Here is a 9,943-nt window from a genome sequence, read left to right as displayed (position 1 = left end):
GCCGCCATGGCTGACGTGGAAGACGGCGAGGAGCCCTGCGCCCTGTCCTCTCACTCCGGGAGTGGGAGCGCGGGCTCCAAGGCAGGGGGCAACAAGATGTTCTCGCTCAAGAAGTGGAACGCGGTGGCCAAGTGGAGCTGGGACGTGGCGAGCGATACCTGCGCCATGCAGGGTCCAGGTGATGGATACCTGTCTTCGATGTCTAGCTGAAAACAAGCAAGAGGATTGTGTTGTGGTCTGGGGAGAATGTAATCATTCCTTCCATAACTGCTGCATGTCCCTGTGGGTGAAACAGAACAATCGCTGACCTCTCTGCCCGCAGGACTGGGTGGTCCGAAGAATTGGCAAGTGCGAGTGTAGGAAGCTTCCTCGGTGCAGTTATCCTGAGAAAGCTGGAACACTCCAGGGAGTTCATTCTCCACATAGGAGGCCACGGATCTGTGGGCCTTTGGGACTCCGCGAGGCCTGGCTTAGCATTTCTCGATTTATTTTCAGAAATCCTCTACAATTAAGAAGGTACTTTATTAAAGATCATCTTTCCTACCTCTGTAGTGTCATACTGCTCAGAAGTGCTTAAAAAAAAAAAAAGGAGCAAGCTCCAGATTGACTTTTATAATCTACCTGTTTGTAGGCGGGGGCTGTGGAGGCTGTTCCATTCAAAGAACTTTGTGCACGCTTATGATTGGTCAGTTAAACAGAGAATGTAATAGTAACAAAGTGCAGTTTAAATCCTTACCCTTAGTTTGTTCCTGATACTTACTTTTGGTGGGAAGGGAGGATGATCCATGACATCTATATTTGAGAATTTTCAATTTGGACCAGTGAACAGGATAAATATTAATAAAATTTAACTTCTGGGTAAAGGAGATTTTGCTTGTCCTCCAAGTTATGTCTGTGACTCGTCAAGAAATCCCAGGTCTTCACTCGCATCACCATTCAGTCACTGAGTGGGAAGGACACAAGTGTTCTCTAGCTCTGGTTAGATTATGTTGTGATTGAACTGTGTTAACAAGGAGAAAAGTTTACCATTGTAGCTTTGGGTCAAAAAGTTTATCATGTTTTAATAAATGGTTTATTCTATTTACCTTGACCTTAAAAGAAAAAGTGTTGGATCTTGCTATCCATAAACATTGAATGATTTCTCCATTTATTTATCTATCATTCATTCATCTATTCATTCCATGAGCCAGTGAACAAGAATCTCCAGTATGGCCTGATTCTATTTTGATGCTGTAGTTCATTCCCAGACTTTAGCCAATCATAGATTGTGGCCAAGCTTGTGCTTAATGTCTCTGGGGAGGACTCTAGATTTGAACTGGAAACCTTTCTCCTGGTGGGTTGCCTCACAAAGTGTCACAGTTTAACTGTGTTCCACTGTCTGACCCCTCCATTTATGTAGATCTTTAGTTGTTTCTGCAGTGTTTTGTAGTGTTCATTATACAAGTATTTCGCTTCTTTAATTAAATTTATTTATATTCGTTTTTTTATACTATCATTAACAATTTTTCCCTAAATTTTATGTTTGAATTGTTCATTGCTCAATTTTGATATTTGTGTATTAATCTTGTATCCTATAGCTTTGCCAGAATCATTTATTATTTTTTGTACTATTTTGGAGGATTCTTTAAGATTTACCACATACAGGATCATATCATCTGTGAATAAAGACAGTTTTATCTCATTCCAATCTGAGTGCCTCTAATTTTCCTCCTCTCTCCTTTTAAAAATTAAAATAAAATCATAAAAAATAAATTGCCTTAGTATTTTAGCTAGACCTCAAATACAATGAGAAATAGATGTTCTAAGAACAGATATCTTAGTTCATTTGGTGCTGTTGTAAGAAAATATCACAAACTGGGTAATTTATAAAGAACAAAGATTGATTTTTTCACTGTTTTGGAGTCTGGGATGTCCGAGACCAAGGTATCAGTGTTTGTTGTGGGCCTTCTTGTTGTTCTCACGTGGTGGAAGGCAGAAGGGCAAGAGAGAGCAAACCTATTCTTGCAATGCCTTTTTTTTTTTGGAGAGGTTTTTTTTCTTATTGGGCACATGCGCTCACCAGACAGAGAGAGACAGAGAGACAGAAAACGAGAAATCACTCCCCAGGGTGGATGGTCATGCCGCAATCCCTTCTCCTCCATTCTTCTCTTGGGATCTTGGGCACGCACGCACACGTGCCTGGTGAAAAACACTTATTTTGAAATAAAGGCTTGGGACTAGCAGATGGCTTAATGGTTACATTGCTGGATTCCCATATAGTCAACTGTGGTTTGAGTCTCAGACCTAGCAGCTTAAAACTCAAGTCGGTCTTTCAGCTTTAAAAATAAAGAATGAGTTTTTCCATGGAAAAAAACAGAAACTCAAGCCATAATATGTGTGTGTGTGTGTGTGTGTGTGTGTGCATGTGCCCAAGATCCCGAGAGGAGAATGGAGAAGGGATTGTGACATGGGCATCCCCCTGGGGTGGGGGCACTTCTTGTATTCTGTCTCTTTTACTCTGTCTCTCCGTTGAGCACATGCGCTCTATAGGAAAAATCTCTCAAAAAGAAAAATTATATGAAGGCTCACTGAAAATTAAAAAAAAGTATAATCTTATAAGCACTCACTCATCTTCAGTGTGACATTTTATATAACTAGTACAATATCAAAACCTATAATTGACATTGGTATAGTACTGTTAGATTATCATCTTTAGCTTCTTTCACTAGTTTGTGTGTGTGTGTGTGTGTGTGTGTGTGTGTGTGTATGTATGTATAGTTGTAAGCAGTTTGATTCCATGTGTATATTCATAAAAGTACCACCATACTCAAGGTAGAAAACTATTTTATCTCCTCAAATGAACTCTTTCTCTTTATAGTTGCATCCTCCCTGTTACCTCTTTTACTGTTTCCTGGCCTCCCCTAATCTATTCACCATCTTTACAGTTTTGTCATTTTGATTATCTAAATGGAGTAGTTTAATATCTATATTTTAGCACATTATTTTTCTTCTTACATTCCATCGTTGTATGTCTTCATAACACACAGTACAGTTTTTCAAAGTATGCATGCACATGATGCTCAAGTCAAGGATATTACAATATATATCATCTTTTTAAAATTAAAATAAATTTTTTGAGAGGTTTTTGCTATATGGCACATGCGCTCGCCAGACAGAGAGACAGAGAGCGAGAAATCACCCCACCCCGGGGAGATGGCCACACCGCAATCCATTCTCCTCCATTCTCCTCTCGGGATCTTGGGCAAGCACGCACACGCGCCCCATGAGTTAAAGCCACGGGGTTTGGGACTTGAACCACGGTTGACTACATGGGAGTCCAGCGACACAGCCATTACACCAACTGATGGTCCCAAAATTAAAAAATTTTTACATTCAATCACTGTATATCTTTACAGCATACAAAATGAATTTTCCCAGCATGAATACACTGTATAGTCCAGTCAAAGATACTTCCATACGTGGGAACCAGCAGTTAGCATAATGGCTATGTTGCTGGACTCCCATGTAGTTGACCGCGGTTCACGTCCCGGACCCGGAGGCTTAAAACTCACGCCGGGCGCATGTGCGTGCGTGCCCAAGATCCTGAGAGGAGAATGGAGGAGAAGGGATTGCGGCGTGACCATCCCTCCTGGGGGGTGATTTCTCGCTTTCTGTCTCTCTGTCTCTCTCTGTCTGTCTGGCGAGCGCATGTGCCCTATAGCAAAAACTTCTCCAAAAAAAAAAAAAAAAGATACTTCCATACATTATCATCAACAAATAATTTTCCATTTTTTGTCCCTTAAATGTTTCTTTTTCCCGATTTCCTGATTCTTACCCTCTCCCATTCCCACTCTCTCTCCACACTGTCTCTGGTATCCACAGTTGCTCTCCATGCTTTTATACTTTCTGGTCTTTCAGTTTCTGCTATGGAATGCAGATGTTTGATATATATATATAAGTGCCTTTCATGGCCTGACTTCCGCCTTGCTTCGCTTAGCAATATGTCTTCCATATTCGTTCACTTTCTGTAAAATGCCAGTGTCTTTTTTTTTAATGGTTGGAGTAGTATTCCATAGTATACATACATTGTTAACAGAAACCTTTATTTTTGTCTGTTAAATGTTTTTTCCCCTGTGCCACTCCCCCCCCACCCCCATTCACTCCTTGATAGTCTCTGGTATTTACACTTACCTTCTGTATTCTCTCTACTATCATATCTAAAGGCCTTTTGATTTCTGCCATAGAGTGCAGACATTTGGTATATATTGAGTGGAGATACAAACTGTGTGTCTTTCAAAATCCGGCTCACTTTGCTTAGCACCAGGATTAACATTCATCCACTTTGACTCTCTTTATATGGTTGATTTCAGGCTTAATTCCATTGAGGTCAGAGAAGATGCTGGATATAGGTTCTATAAATTTGTAGAGGTTTCTTTTGTGCCCTATTATGTGGTCAGGCTTAAAAAATATTCCATGCAGAGATGAGAAAAAAGTGTATTTTGGAGTTGCTGGGTGAAATGTTCTTTATATTAGGCCATTGGGAAAGTCATGATGTTTTTTTCTATGTAAATATGCATCATGACTTGGGACCAGCAGGTGGCGCAGTGGTTAAGGTGCTGGACACTCCCACATGGCTGACCACGCACGGTTCGAGTCTCAAACCTGGTGGCTTGCTTTCTCACTTTCCCTCCCTCCCTCTCTCTCATTCTGTCTCTCTGGTCAAATTAAAATAAATGAATGAATAAATACAATAAAATAAAGAATTCTTTAAAAAAAATATGCATCACGACTTTCCCAATGACCCAATATGTCTGTCAGGTCTATTTTGGTTTATGATATCAACACTTTTGTCTTTATCTTTTGTCTAGATGACGATATTTGGGTATCCTGGTATTGAGTGCATAAATATTTATAGTTGTTATATCTTCTTGGTGAATTATAATACTTTTAGAATTATATAGTGTTTTCCTTTGCCTCTTTTTACCATTATCTTAATGTGTATTTTGTCTGATATCAGTATTGTGACTCTGGCTTTTTTTTTTTTAGTTTCTGTTTGCATGAAATTGTCTTTGTCAGTGATGTGTTTCTTGTGAGCAACATACTGAAGGTTCCTGATTTTTTAACCCATTGAGCCAATCTGTGTCTTTAGATAATTTAATCCATTAACATTCAGTGTTATTATTGGTATATGCGAACTTATCCCTGCCATTTTGTTATCCTTCCTCCCCCAATTGTTTTGTATTCTTCAATTTGTTTTTCTTTAGTTTACCCGATGTAATAGTAATGTAAGTATTCCAGAAGAGCTGGTCTAGATTTGGTGAATTCTTTAGCTTTTTAAAATTTGGGAATGATTTTATTTCTTCTTCCCATTTGAAGATAATCTTGCCAGCTAGAGTATTATTGGCTGAAATAGTTCTTTGTTGTTGTTGTTAGAGGTTTTTGATTTAGGGCACATGCACACATCAGGGAGAGAGAAAGCGAGACAGGGATAGTGAGAGGGAACGTGAGAAATCACCCCCGATAGGGGATGGCTACTTTACAACCCCTTCTCTACTCTCCTGGGATTTGGGGCCCACATACACATGTGTCCACCATGTTTTTAGAGAGACAGAGAGGTAGAATGCAAGAAATCACCCCCCAGGGGGGCTGGCCACTCCGCAATCCCTTCTCCTCCATTCTCCTCTCGGGATCTTGGGCACGCACGCACAAGCGCCTGACGTGAGTTCCAGCCACCGGGTCTGGGACACAAACCGTGGTCGACTACATGGGAGTACAGCGACATAGCCATTACACTAACTGTTGGTCCTTCCACCATGATTTTCAAGCCACTGGGTCTGGACTCAACTGCAATTGGCTTTGTGGGAGTCCAGCAATGTAACTGCTACACCATCTGCTGGCCCCAAAATAGTTCTTTCAGAATTTTAAATATGTCTTCCCATTCTTTCCTTTCTTGTATTATTTCAGTTGAGAGGTTTGATGTTAGTCTAAAGGAGTGACCTTTGTAAGTAGTTTGGCGTGTCTTGCCATTTTTAAAATACAGTGTTTGTCTTTACTTCTTGCCAATTTTCCTCTGATATGCCTTGCAGAAGCACTTATGTTAAGTCTATTTGGTATTCTATTTCCTGGATTTGAATGTTCATATGCCTCTCTAAATTTGGAAAGTTTTCAGCTGATATAATGTAAAAGATTTTCTATGCTTTTACTTATATCTTTGCCTTCTGGAATACCCATAGTGTGGCTATTAAGCCATTTAATGGTGTCTGGGATTTCCCATATGTTATCCTCATTTGTTTTGTTTTGTTTTGTTTTATTTAAGAGATTTTGCCTTAGGGCATGTGTGCTGGAGGGGAGGGGAGTGAGAAATCATCCCTTAGGGAGGAAGTCACACCACAATCCCTTCTCCATTCTCCTCCTGGGATTTTGGACACACTCATCATGCACCTGGCAGCATGGGTTTCAAGTCACTGGATCCAGGACTTGAACCGTGGTCGACTATGTGGGAGTCCAGCAACATAACCACTATACCATCTGTGACCCCTGTTTTCATTATTTTTAAATAGTTATTTTTTCATTCATTTTGTTTGCTTGGACTAACTTGGAGGTTTTGTCTTCAAGATCAGTGATTCTTCTGAGTGGACTAATCTGTTACTCAAACTTTCAGGGGAGGTTTAGATCACCTGTGTTGTGTTCTTTATCTCCAGAAGTTCTGTGTAATTCTTTTATAGGGTGTCTTTATGGAGTTCCTCCTTCGAGTTGTGGAAAGATTTTTCTCATTTCCTGGGATTGGTTGTCTGTTTTCTCTTGGATCTCATTGAGTTTTCTTACAATGGATATTCTGAATTATTTTGACTTTCCTGTGATTTCTTGTGTTTGATCCATCTTTGATGAGTTATTTTGTTCCATTGAGGGGAAGGTATTTCTTGGTTTTCTCCTATTTCTTGAGACTTTGATTTTTAGTTGTCTTCCTACTTATTTCTGTAGTCATATGCTGTGCTCTTCCCTATTGTGTGAATTAGGTGTGTGCTAGTTTCCTCCTTCTATTGTGGGCGGGAGTAGCCATGGTGGGAGTTTTGGGTTCAGATTTTCAGAGGGGAGTTTTCTACTTTTTCTGCTGAGAGGCTGTGGGGAAAGAATTACTCTAGAATCTCACTTGTTTTCAGGTGTTTGTTTCCTGTATACCCACACCTCTCTGGTTCCAGTGTGGCTTGAAGCTTCTAACTCTGGTTTTGTGGGAACCTGGTGGTGGTCCTTGAAGGCCAGGGCAGTCCCTTGCCAGGGCAGTCCCTCCTTCCACATTCCAGGCTGTGTGAGGGGCCTTGGTGATCAGCTCAGGTTGGGTGGTTGCTCCTTCCAATTCTTAAGGTATAATCTTTGTGTTTGGCTATTTGCTTGATTTTTGTTATTTTGCCAGAAGGCATGGCACTCACCAGAAAGGGAAAGTGAGAAAATATCATCATATGTGGAATGCTCACACTACAATCCTGGCTCCATTTCTCTCTCCCTTCAGGATTTTGAGCATGCAAGCATAAATACCCCAGTTTGTTTCTCATACTACTTGGTTCCGGACTCAAACTCATAGTTAGCCATATGGGATCTAGCTGCCTTAACTATCATGCCCTGGGCTGGCCCAAGTTTGGCTTTTCAATAAGCATAATGCTCTTGAGATAGTTTCAAGTTACTTCCTGTATCATTAGTTTCTTTTTATTGCAGATAATTTTTCATGGCATGGACATCTTAGAGTTGTTTAACCATTCTCCTGTTGAAGACACTGGTTTATTTCTAAATTACGGCTTTTATGAATAAAGCTACTGTGAACTTCTGAGTTCAGGATTGTATGTGAATATGTTTTCATTTTTAAAAAATGAATACCCAAGAATATGATTGGTGGGTCAGATGGTAAGTGCATGTGTAGTTTGTTTGTTTGTTTGTTTATATATTAAGATGATTTTGCATTAGGCTGCCTGTGCTCACTGGAGGAAGAGAGAGACAGAGACGGTCAGAGGGAAAGTAAGAAATCACCCCCCAGAGGGGATGGCCATGCCACAGTCTTTTCTCCTTCATTCTCCTCCTGGGATCTTGGGCATGCATGCACATGTGCCCAGTGTGATTTTCAAGCCACTAGGTCCAGGACTTAGATTGCACTTGGCCTTGTGGGAGTCTAGCAATGTTACCACTACACCATCTGCTGGTCCCAATGTGTAGTTTTATAGGAAACTGCCAAATTATTTTTTAGAGTGCCCGTAACATGCAGTGTCTATGTTTTCACCAGTAGTGCTACCACTATTCTTTTTTATTACATTGATAATATACATAAAGGTTAGTATTTTTAGCAGATTCCAATGTATAGTTTAATGGCATTAAGAATATTTCCATTACTGTGCAACCACCCATCTCTAGGACATTTTGTCTTCCTAAATTGAGACTTCCATATCTTCAATTTTTCAATGTCTCCTCACACCATCTCCTGGAAACCACTGTTACATTTTCTCTCTGTGAATTTGACAACTTGGCCTGGCCAAGCAGTTAAGGGAGCTAGATCCCACAATGCCAACCTGGGTTTGAGTCTTAGCCCTGGCAGCTTGAAAATTATGTGTGCATGTGTGTATATTTTCACCCCAAATTTCAACAAAACAGAGAAACAGGAGGAGGGGTTGACTACAACCTCTTGCAGGAGGTGCTTTCTTCCTATTTCTGGCAAGTGCATGTACATTCTGCCAATTATAATTAAAAAAAAAAACCCAAATACACAAATTTGACAATTCTGGGTACATCATATCAGTGGACTCATACGGTATTTGTTTTATTGTGACTTGTTATTTCACTTACCATGTCTTCAAAGTCCATCTATATTATAGTATATTCTTCCTTATCTAGGCTGAGTAATAATTCATTATGTGGAATATTAGCCTAGTGGTCAAGGGAGCTGGATACCACATTGCTGACTGAGGTTTGAATCCTGGCCCTGATAACTTTAAAAACATGCCAGGAGCATGTGCTTGCTTGTTCAAAAGTTTAAGAGGATGGAGATAAAAGATTGCAGCGTGGCCTTGCTCCAGGTGGGGGGAGGGAGTGCTTCCTCCCTCTCCCTCTTTGTTTTCTATTTTTGGTGAGCGCACATGCCCTCTAGTAATTAAAACGAATAAGCTACTATATGGATATATACCAGTTTGTCTATTTTTGTTCATTCATTCATGGACACTTGGGATGCTTTTACCTTTTGGATGCACTGCTATAAACAGGAGGGTACAAATATCTCTTTGAGTCCTGCTTTCATTTCTTTTGAATATATATTATAGCCACATGTAGAACTGCTGGATCATATTGTCATTCTGTATAATATTTAGAGGAACTGACATCCTGCTTTCCACAGTGAGTGTAAAATTTTACATTCCTACCAGCAGTGCACAAGGATTTTAATTTCTCCCCATGCTCTGTAACACTTTTTTTTTTAAATCACCATATTAGTAGGTATGAAGTGGTAGCTCATCATGGTTTTAATTTACATTTCTTTTTTTTTTAATACATTTTTTTTCTTTATTTACATTCATTCACTGTACATCATTATAGCATACAAAATGAGATTTTTCCATTGAGAATACACTGTATATTGGCTCAATCAAGCACATCAACATATGTGTTATTGTCAACAAATCATTTTCCATTTCTTGTTTTCTGTATATTTTGCCTTTTTTCCCATCCTTGATTCCCTATCTCACCCTCTGCCATCTCCCACCCTCCTCCCACACTGTGTCTGGTATCTATTGTTGCTTTCTATGCCTCCCCCATTTTATTGTTTCACTAAATATCTTAATAAATCTAAATATTTTCAATAGCAAGCACAGCTGATATGTACATATCCATGAACACAAGACTGACTTTAGGCATAAACCTCAGTGAATAGAATGAACATACTGTAAAGTAGCACCTAACTAGGGCTATATAGCTTAACTGCAGTCATCAAATA

At 39.8% G+C, this 9,943-nt stretch overlaps 1 pseudogene; it reads left to right on the top strand.

Annotated features, from left to right (window-relative positions):
* Positions 1-6: 6 nt before the first annotated feature.
* On the top strand, positions 7-1,640 carry LOC102489099 (RING-box protein 2 pseudogene; annotated as a pseudogene).
* The last annotated feature ends 8,303 nt before the right edge of the window (positions 1,641-9,943 follow it).

The sequence above is a fragment of the Tupaia chinensis genome, unplaced genomic scaffold, assembly GCF_000334495.1.
Source record: "Tupaia chinensis unplaced genomic scaffold, TupChi_1.0 Scaffold145441_1, whole genome shotgun sequence".
Taxonomy (NCBI): domain Eukaryota; kingdom Metazoa; phylum Chordata; class Mammalia; order Scandentia; family Tupaiidae; genus Tupaia; species Tupaia belangeri.
The sequence above is the reverse complement of the archived record's forward strand: the minus strand, read 5'-3'. Positions and strand labels throughout refer to the sequence as shown.